An 11742-nucleotide genomic window follows, 5' to 3' on the forward strand; every position below is an offset into this window, starting at 1 on the left:
TTTCTTTCCTACAGGAGTTTCCTTTATGATCATGAGGCTAGAACCTTCAAGGAAAAAAAAATATGAATAGAAGGAAAAGAAATTACTCTATCTAGGTGTTTAATAAAAAGACTCAATGTCAGGGAAAACCATCCGAGAAATGAAGAATACGATGCTTCTTTACTTGGAGTATCTTCTATGATCATGTATTACAATTATCTTCTTGAATGAAAGGGGTGACTAATTTAAAGCTCTCTAGTGAGATAATTGAAAACAAATGAAGATCAACAAAATGCAGAATCTAATTAATACTTTAACTATTTATGCATTTTGACGTAATTAGACTAACCTATTTGGTGTCTAAAAACCCGAATATCGTAATTTAGCTCAAAACATATTAAAGAAATATGGATTTGGTTTCTCTCACAACTGTGAAGAGATAAATTTCGTTAAGAGGTATTTATACTAATTACATTGGTGCAGAGATAAGAATACATAACATAAGTGACTAAAGAATAGGTATAACTAAAGAATCGAAAGACTAAACCTAATAAGCTACAGAACAGGGCGACTGATAGTCTTTACAACATAAAAATAGGAAGACTAATCTATGATACAACAACATGTACGCGTGAGAAGTCCACTTGTACAGATGAGAAGTTTATCAAGGGTTTGATGGGAAACGACGTCCCAATGATCAAAACATGCATCCTTGCATGGTCTTCACATGTCATAGCTTTGAATATCCTGGTTGTCCGATAAGAGGTAAACCATAGGTTATCGAGTTTACACACTCAAATTAGTACTCCCGAAAATGTGTTTAGTGGTCAGAAGGAGTTTGCCAATTGGAAAAATTGAGAATATGTCTCGTTTTCACTAATCTGTTTGGGGATCTATCTCATAAAGGAAAATATTAAGGAATATGTCCCAGAAAGAAAGAAGAAAAACGTCAAGTTAATACCTCACATGTATGGTGTTACATATGTGTCAATTTCACACTTAGACCTTATCATTTAAATTAATTTTGGTTTCACCTATTTACCACCCACACTTTTCCTATTTACCACTTGCCTCACAATTTCTAAAGTAATTCTAGTTTTTCGATTCTTCTTTTTCCACTTTACCACCTCAAAAATTCAAATTAAATTTGACTGTAATTATTACCATCCCTATTCCGTCTTCTTCTTCATTAATCTCTATTTCTATTAAAAAACTATTAACACAGAAAACTAGAAACTCTAAATTAGGTTTCCATGTAATTATAATACATTAAAATCTCGTAACTTCTTTATGTTTTATCATTTAATTACGTCTACTTTAATCGGCGATTAACCCTTAACCCATTATTATGGATAATTATTGAAAATCTAGGCCAACAATGAAAACTTTAGATGAATCCAACATCCAACAAAATTACAACAATTCTACTAAATTAAACTCATTAAGTGGATAAGATTTGGAGGTAAATAAGTGATTAACATTAGTTTTTTTTTTTTTTTTTTTTTTTTTTTTTTTCTATTTTGATTTTCATCGAACTAGTCTTTGATTTCAGGGCGACTAGAAGGTGCTATAGTAGTCCAGATAACAACGACTACATAGAGGAATAATATGCTTTGCCTGAATGATTGTATGATTCACAAACAGTCGTTTCTGGAAAACTAGCTACGGTATTTTCTGATCTCTTTAAAGCCGACGACTAAAGCAGACTTATTAATTTTTTTTAAAAAAATTCGGTTATAGGTCTTTCAGAACCAATTAACCGGTCCTTGGCCATTTGATTCAATTGAAGAAATTAATGATGATGAAGAACAAGCGAAAGAGATCGTGTTAGGTTTTGTGGAACAAGATCAAGAACACCAGTGGAAAATACAAAAAGTAAGTCTGCCATAAAAGCATTTAAAAACGGTTAAAAAGACTGTTTTTGGCAGCGCTAGAATTGTAGTCTTATTTCTCAAAAAGACTGCTTTTGAGATTCCTTTAAGTTTTCAAATTATGTCTACCTTCAACAGCCTATTGGTTTAATAACATATCATATTGTTGTGATTCCGCGGATAAAGCCTTATGCTAATTTATGTAAGTAGCTTTAAACTTAGGCACATTGTATAGCATGCATTAAGCCATTGCCAACTATTCATTACTTCTATGAGTGAAGGTTCCGTCTTCTTCTTCATTAATCTCTAATAGTTTTTTGATGCACATTGTATACCATGCATTAAGGCATAAGCATGAACTCGATTAATTTTCTTCTTTGCCAACTAAAGATACGTGACTGTAGCCTTGTTCTCTTTACGAGTGAAGTAAGTTTTTTTATTCTCTGATGAAAATGTTCTCCTTAGAGCAAGTGTTATGGTGGAATCCAAACTATTCCAAGTGTGGAAAAACTATGGAACGTTAAGTCTAGTGGTTTTTAAATTGGGATCTTCCACAAAAACTCCAAGCTAGGTTCCACGGTTTCGTGGAAGGGTTCGTGGAATTCATCTGAACGCCAATAAGAATACCGTTTAAAATGAGTTGTTGAAATCTAACGGCTGAAAAAAAAGGTCCATTCTTAATTGCGTTTTTTTAGCTCCATTCTTAATTGCGTTTTTTTTTATCTGTAGAAGAGTTGAAATCTAACGGCTGATAAAAAAGATTCATTCTTAATTGCGTTTTTTTAGCTCCATTCTTAATTGCGTTTTTTTAGCTCCATTAAGAATAGCGTTTCTACTATTCCACCATTACACTTGCGCTTCCATCCACAGTTCCAAATGCTGAGGTGGCGTGGAAGATGGATGGATTCCACCATAATACTTGCTCTTAAATTGAAGTTACTTTATACCATATATTACCATGAACTAAATGTACTGCTACTTACATAAAATAGTAAAAAAATAACAAACAATGAGTAGATTTAATAACATATCATATTGTTGAAAACGAGCTTAAGGTCTGGTTTTCAGTTTTCTTATTGTGGATAGTTAACTCCAGTGGTTTGTAGTATATCTGTCGACGATGCCGTACTATTTTGGGATATTCAAATGGCCAATTGAATAACTCAATAATAATCTTAGACACTAAAAATAATAGAGATAATCGACAAGAAAATTAAACTCAAAATAAAATTGTGAAAATAATTAAAGTTCCATAAATCAGGACTTTGAAATCATCCTTAATCAGTAAAACTTAGGTACACATATATTTACTAGAACCCGTAAAAATATATATAGAAGAAAATGAGAAGAAGAAAACTTGGTTTCCCCCCTAAAGGAGTAAATCCTAGATATGGAATATATAAAACCTTTCCTGTCTATTCTTTATGTATTTTTTCTCTCCAAAAAGTTGTCTCTTCTCCTCGTGCTCTTGGCCTTATATAGCTTTACCACCGACCCTCTCTCACCGAGAAGATCATATTCATCCTCCTCCTTTTGAATAGGCGAGTGATCCTTATTATAATCTGGAGTTGAAATAACATTACCACTAATGCAAGGATTTTCCAAAGGTTTCTCATCTTCATCAGAGTCTTCGTCAACCTCAAAACCGTCAATATCGAAGCGGCGTTCAAGTTCCAATTCTATGACCTTGTTAATTTCATCCAGAGTCTGTTGTGATGCACCGGATTCTTCTAGATGCTCGTGTTGCTTAAAAAGTTTTCTGACATTAATACGTTTTCTACCATTATGCACAATCTCCTCTTTTGAAAAGAGTGAAGGAAAAACATGATGAAGAGGAGTAGGTCTTGATTCAGTATCATAAACTTTTAGTTCCAAACTCTCTGTCATCTCCACATTACTAGAAAACAATTGATCAGAAGCACCACTATCCTTCCACCCTCGTGATTATTCACTTACATGCCCGTCATAAAGTTGTTGACATGCATGATAATATTCGTAAGGTTCCGTGGGATATTGATCGCAGCCAAAATATTGGTTTTGATTATACCCATAGGATGGTTGGTAGTTGTCATAAGAATGAGATTGAAAACCATATTGATTACCACTATTGTGTATGTAATCTTGTGCTCAGTACATGTTATTTCCGTAAGGAAACATGACGACTCACAAGAAAGAGAAAATCAAAAATAAAAATCTAAAAAATAATAAGCTAAACAAATAACAAATCAATTAGCAGCCGCTCCCCGGCAGCGGCGCCAAAATTTGATGCGTGTCGTAAGTGCAACAAATTAATAAAGATATTTTCCACTAATTAACTGGTAACATAGCGGTAGTAAGAGATCATTCCCAAAGAGAGCTGTGTAATTGAAATGTTATTTGATCATCAAAATAAAGTAAAAGACAAGGGGATTGGTTTAAAATAAAATAAAAAGAGTAACAAATAAAAGAAAAATGATTAAGGAATCATTCGCTGCCACTGAAAAGAAACTTAATAAAAGTACTTGTTTATTTCTTGCAGGATTTCCTTTGTCACCAACTGTAGAATAGCAATAAGCTCTGCTATCCACGGAATTCCTGTTGTCAGTGAATACGGAAACGCTCGACTACCAGATTCTATCCATCTGAGCCACCATGAATAAGCTCTCAAGGTGTAACCCATCGAATGCATTACGTTTTGTGAATTAGGTTGATCCTAACATCAGACGCATAAGCTCAGTCTGCTTACTAGTGTCATCTATATACACAATTGCTTAACAGAATCCCTCTGTCAGCTTTTGCGATGTACTACTTGTGTATGAAATTGAGTGACTATTACACGTATCACCAATCCCAATACTAGTAGAAGAATTATCATCGGGTATATTCAAATGGACAATTGAATAACCCAATAATAATCTTAGACACTAAAAATAATAGAGACAATCGACAAGAAAATTAAACTCAAAATAAAATTGTGAAAAGAATTAAAGTTCCATAAATCAGGATTTTAAAATCATCCTTAATCAGTAAAAATTAAGTACTCATAAATTTAATAAAACCCATAAAAATATATATAGAAGAAGAACAAGAAGAAGAAAACTTGGTTTCCACCTAAACCCTAGATATGGAATATATAAAACCTTTCGTGTCTATTCTTTCATTTATTTTTTTCTCTCCAAAAAGTTGTCTTTTCTCCTCGTGCTCTTGGCCTTATATAGCTGTACCACCGACCCTCTCTCACCGAGAATTCCTTATTTGATAAGGATTCATAATCAGTCAACAGTGTTTACAAGCTGGAGAAACACCTTTGCTGCGATCCGGTGTAACAAGGAAAACTGTAGTAAAGTAAAGACGGATTTCTAATTGGATGCTTAATTCAGTAGGGTTTGTATTAGCCAATGATCTTCCTTTAAGAATCAGTTTACACCAAACTTGATGTCCTGCTTCGTACCAACTTCCCACTTTTCCAGTACGCGATAAATCTTTTCACTTTCTTGGAAATCTTTTCCATATTTCATCCCAAAAGTAAAACCATCTTCTCAACTAGTTTCTCGGTCACGAAACTCACTACATCCCTAGCTCCGTATCCTGTTCAAATTCGATATCTTTCTGCCACACGTTCCCTGTCTGGCTCGAGGTCCATCTGCCAAGCTCAAGTACCAAACTCAAACACGAGCTTTTCTACCAACTGCATTTCAAACACCAGCATCAACCTCTATTACCATAGAGCCATCTTCATTCCCGGTTAGGTTAATATCTCTCCACCAGTCATAGCCAAACCCGAGCTTCATCTTTGTATGCACCATTCTCTCGATAATCGATAGCAACCAACACCAAATCCATTACCAGCACCACTTCCTTATCCATCATGTTGTTGTGATCATCAGTCATCACCGTGATCATCACGACTTTCTCGAGCTCCAATTGTGTAGCAACGACTGATCACATCGCCATCATAACCCCATCGTCTCTGCCAACAGCTCGCTAAACTCTCACCTTCACCATTCGAACTCCTCCACCTCGTCTCAGACATCATTATCAGGTCCAGTTAATGGCAGTGACCAACAGAAACCAACAATCAATCACTGGCTCAACCAACGTCTCAACCGAGACCTCCAAACTCGATTTCAAACCCATCTTCGTTAGTCTCTGATCAAGTCCATCGATCACCATTCCCTGTTAATCTCCAAACTCCATCGTCAGCAACAATGGTTCCCGGAAACCAAACCTCCGTCGAGTTCTTCTGTTAGTTAAAAGAAGAAGACCAAGGTGCCCCTAGTAAAATGGCTGGTGCCTTTAAACACTATTTGAGTTTGGCCTCCCCCTTTATAAAAGACCTGATTTCCTTTAGCAGTTCCTTTGATGCTTGAATGCCCCTTAGTAGAGTGACTTCCCTTAACGTACAGTGGGGGTGCCAACAACACTTGTCCTAAGAAATGACCATTTTGCCATTTGGTCTTCCAAGTTCTTGTTTTGCTCGTAACTTCTTCATACGAACTCATAATGACTCCATTCTTTCGCCACTTCCTTCGTCTTCTCACCATCTTCAAAATGATGACTAGAAATCCTAAATTTTTACGAGTTCCACTTGGTCTTTGGCCATTCTCCACTTGCAAACTTCGCTTTTGTAGCTATTTCTACTTCTTTTTGGATGACTCACCTAATATAAGATAAATACAAAAACACAAGCGTAATATACAATAGTTCACCAGAAAGATAGCAATTACTAGCATGGAACTGACACCGAACATATGTGATATATGTACTTATCACAACTTCCATTTCTCCAGAGAGAAGAATTGGATGTAGTTCTCCATGTAATACTGTTTCATCAACTTCTGGAAGGTGGTATTCAAATTTGTGAGATCAAAAAAAACCCAATTAAGTATCAAATGATAAGCCATATAATACCAAGATCGACAATTACCCTCAGAAGTCTCGTAAATTTTATAACAAATTCCATGGGAAGTAGGAATCAATGAATAATTCTCTCGATTGCTAAACACTAGGAGCTGATATAAAGGTCCGGCAACTTAACTAGGAAAGGCAGGGCAACTTAACTAGAAAAAAACATCTCTAGAAAAACACAAAAGGTGGTGGGCACGATGTATCATGCAGCCATTGGGTCTTTTAAAATGAAAGAAACTTGCAAAACTGAAACACAATTAAACTTACTAGTCCAAGCTACTCAGTTCACTTATATCAAATTCGTTAAAAAACTAATCGCCCAAATTGCATGTGAGCAAGTTTGAACAAGGTGACTGCAAATGTAAGTGTCAAATGCAATCGCCTCAAACAGATGTAAACTACACAGTGATCAATGTTAATTGAAATTTGCTACAGACATAACGAGCATGCAACAAAGTATATATCATAGTATCCTTATCCTCCCTTACAACATTACCCACCACAACAAAAGATTTTACAGCAGAAAGTTGATCAATTATCACTACTTCAGCAAGTTTCAACTTCTCATTGTACACAATTTATGAAGACGGTAGATAGGATACAGTGATCAACAGAAAGTATTACATTAAAGCTATTAGATACGGTGTTATAACCAATCTTAATTGAACCCAATCAACAGACATCCGATCAATTAATCAAAAAGGCAGTCTATTAAACATCTAAACAATGAAGATATTCTCAATATAAAAGCTTCACATGGTATAAATCTATGGACAATCAGGACTAGCATTCTTCCCATTTTCGTATTAGAAATCATCTTACATATAAACACATATTTTTCCAAAGTTGATCATCATCTATTCTTGAGTGATGGCTATTAGTATAATCGACCTCATAATGAAAGTTGGATTTAACCAATACATCCAGAATTCTTAATAGATCAAACATCAATCCTTCTATATTCCTTCGTATTCTTTAAAGATGTTTAACTCATAATCTACAACTCAACCCAACATAAAAAAGAAAATAAAAAAACAAAGAAATCCATATAAACAAAGCATTTAGAATATAATTTTTGTCACGTCAAACACGCTATTTCACCCAAAATCTTAATCTACCCATTCAAGAAAACCCATAACTGAAAAGGAGACAGAAAAATTAAAAACCCATACCAAAATTGAATGACTACTATAAACAATTAAAATCCATCAAAATACCCAAATCCTAATTGGAAAAATTGAAACTGAAGTAATAATATGTTGGGACCTTAATCCCACATTGGTTAGATGGGGGTTAATTAGGTAGTTTATAAGTCAATGGATTCCCTCATGTAGTCAACCGGTTTTCAATTTGAGTTCTACCCTTGGGCTTATGATGAGTTTAGGATCGGTACCCTAACATTTGGTATCAGAGCCAACCACCACGACCCATACCCGCTCCACAGAAGGGGTGACCTATAGGCTGGAATAAGGTGTAGGGGCATCTATGTATGAGAGTAGTTGTCACCGCATTGAATACTGATAGTCGAGTGGAGCTGCCATAAGGAAAGGGATACCGCCGGGTCAGTGTCGATAGAGTGGGCCAACGAGGACGTTGGTCTGGAAGTATGGTGGGATGTTGGGACCTTAGTCCCATATTGGTTAGATGGGGCTTAATTGGGTATCCTATAAGTCAATGGGTTCCCTCATCTAGTCAACCGGTTTTCGAGTTGAGTTTTACCCTTGGGATTATGATGAGTTTAGGGTCGGTACCCTAACATAATAAGTGTATACCTCACAAATTGTTATGACATAACCACGAGGATCACCTCAACATCAACACCCAAAAAATTGAAGATAAGTTGTTCACTACAAGTCCTCAAAATTAAAATTAAAGATCTTAGATGCTTAAGACAATCATAAACCAACTAATATGAGAAACTAGAAGAAGAAATCAGGAGTTTAGATATCATTCACCTTCGAAGATGACCTCGAATAGATCTGTTAGGAGAATAGTGGTTTACTGGGTTGTTATAGATGCAAGGGTTTATATTTTCTCTTCCCTTATCACGGATAGAGAATAAGATCAAATCTTCGATTTGTTTCACCAGATGTCTAGGGTTTGTATATTTTTTTGTTCATCGATAAAATAAGAAAAGAAGAGAGTAAGAAGTGAGAGAGAGAAATGTCCAGAAGATAACGATAATGGTATACATAGAATGAAATGTGATAGATGTGAACGCTCTGCAAGTATATTATCCCCTAGGCAGTTATCTTCATCCAAAATCAGTTATCTTCTTCCTAAACTTTCTTTACCATTTCTACCCGGATCTTGATTTTGTTAAGATTCCAGTAGAGTGGTTTAGTTTGTTTTTATGTTTCAATAAATAAAATTGCATTCTAGCAATGATTTATATGTTTTTACTGTATTTTCTAATTCTCATACCTATGGCAAATGTATTCCACTATGGTTTCTTATACCTCCTGTAGGGCCTTGGGTTTCGTGTAATCTTTCAATCAGCCATTTACGGACGTGATGATCCGAGATTATAGAATTCGATGTGGAATTTGAGCATATTACTTCTTTTATGGAAGCATCATATATTCTCGGAGAGTATACTACAAAATGGTGATAAACCATCAGAGGATTTTCAATCCTCTTTTCGATTTTCATATATTTGATACAAAATCTTTTTTTCGATTTCTTTCGATTCATAATTATTGTATTAATCATGTATAAATAGATTTTGGGGATGTAATTGAATATTGTGTAATTGTTTTCAAGTATTAATAAATTTTGGGGCTTTCATGCTCCTTATTCCTTCAAAAAAAAAAAGGTGATAGTTGTTGCCTCGATATTTGGTCTATATGAAACTCCGTCTCTCGAAGTCGTTATATAAATCCTCCTGGCAGCTCCTTTCATTCACTAAATTACCCCCTCATAAAACGTCTTCCACGAGAAGAATTTTCTATTTGAACGGTAAACGACTTCCTTCGAGAGACCGTTAAATAAGAAAGCCCAATGGTAGACGTTTTTTCAAGGCCCAATCAGACTTAAAAATCATGTTTTCCACTAGTGAAATATTAAAAAAAAAGAAAAGAAAGATGATTGAAAGTGGTGGCGTGTTAGTGGAATGGAGTAGAGGAAGTGCTGGTTGGCAGATGGAGATGAAGAAGAAGAATTGGAACAAAAATTTGAACTTTGATTTATTAGTTGGGTGGTTTTAGATAGTGGGTGTAAATAAAAAGTTAATAGGATATGAAAAACTCTATATGAGTGGTAAAAAGGATAATTAGGGATGAGAATTAAGATGGTTGGTTAATAGGTAAAAACTTAATTTTAGATTTTGAGATTACCGATTTGAAACGGGGTAATTTTCGAATTGATCCAACAACATCATATACGAAGTGTACAAGTTATTCTACACATGTATAAGGTATCAATGCATGTTTATCAGGTTCTTGATTAATGATATCCTTTGCTTTCTCTTCTTCTTCTTCATCCATGGTGTCACAAATGATCTCGATCAGCTCTTGTATTCGGCAAACAAAAAACAAACAACCCACAAGCTACAATCACTAATCCAAATACTCCATATGAATAGATAACAATCCCTTATCATCAACTCCTCTTTTATATGCAATCAAAAATGGACTAAAAATACCACCAAAAACAAGACCTTGTCTCACCATCGGCAATAATACCCACCTTATAACGGCGCGAGTTTTCCCAACAATATTCGTCGATAGAATAAGTGAGAAAGTATCGATTCATGTAAGAAAATAATACCCACCTTAGTGTACTGTTCTTAGTACAAATTTGTATAAAGATCCGGGAATTAGATAAGAATCAGAGAAGAGTAGGGAAGAATTAGACGAAAAGTGGAGATGAAGAGAGACGAATTAGAGAAGAAGAAGAAGAAGAATAATCTGGTTCAGGTGAATGCAACCTCAAATAGTAATAAGTTCATTCATTAAGCTTACCCAACTAGGTACTCAACATAATACTCAGGGCAACCTAGGTACATAACCTTACTCTCTCCTTAGAAGGTATCCTTGTCCTCAAGAATGAAATTTGGATAATGAGCTTGAATGTTCGACTTGTCCTCCCAAGTGGCATCTTCCAGAGCAGAATTAGTCCATTGTATGATGAGTTGAGTAAATTTCCTTCTCCTTGTAGTGATTGATATGGTAGCTAAGACCTTTTATTGCATCATAATAACCTCTCCAGCATGATCAACTACAGGTAATACTGGTGATGGTATGTGGGTCTTTCCAATATGCTTCTTTAACTGAGATACATGAAATACAGGATGGATTCTAGCACTAGATGGTAATTCTAATTTGTAGGCTAAAGATCCAACTTTCTGCAGAATAGTGAAGGGACCATGGTACTTAGATGATAACTTGAAGTTCTTGCGCAATGAGACTGAAGCTTGTATGTAAGGTTGTATCTTAAAGTAAACTCTGTCTCCAACTTCAAAACTCCTATCAGTCCTACTATTGTCAGCAAAGAATTTCATTCTCTCTTGAGCCTTCTGCAAACTCTCCTTAAGCAAGTCCAACATGGCATCTCTTTGCTTTAAATATGACTCAACTGATGCAACAGAAGTGACTACGATGGATGGGAATGACATATGAGGGGGATTGTAGCCATACAGTGCCTTAAATGGACTCATCTTCAGGCTTGTGTGATAACTACTGTTGTACCACCATTATGCCAATGCGAGCCATTTGAACCACTGACTAGGTTGATGCCCTGTTATACATCTCAAGTAATTTTCTAGACAGGCATTCACCCTTTCTGGCTGTCCATCAGTTTGGGGGTGGTAAGCTTGAAAAAGCGGGGGTCTAACAACACCACCCAATATTTCGCTTAGGAATCTGTATGGACAAACTCGAATATACTTCTAAGAGAATCAACAAGACCCAATTAATGAAAAGTGTATCAACGAGTTTATATCTCTCTTCTTGATTTGATTTACTCAAGCAGGAACTGCGAGTTTTAATCAAATGCAAGGAATAAC

This window comes from Papaver somniferum, unplaced genomic scaffold (assembly GCF_003573695.1).
Source record: "Papaver somniferum cultivar HN1 unplaced genomic scaffold, ASM357369v1 unplaced-scaffold_31, whole genome shotgun sequence".
NCBI classification, from domain to species: Eukaryota; Viridiplantae; Streptophyta; class Magnoliopsida; order Ranunculales; family Papaveraceae; genus Papaver; species Papaver somniferum.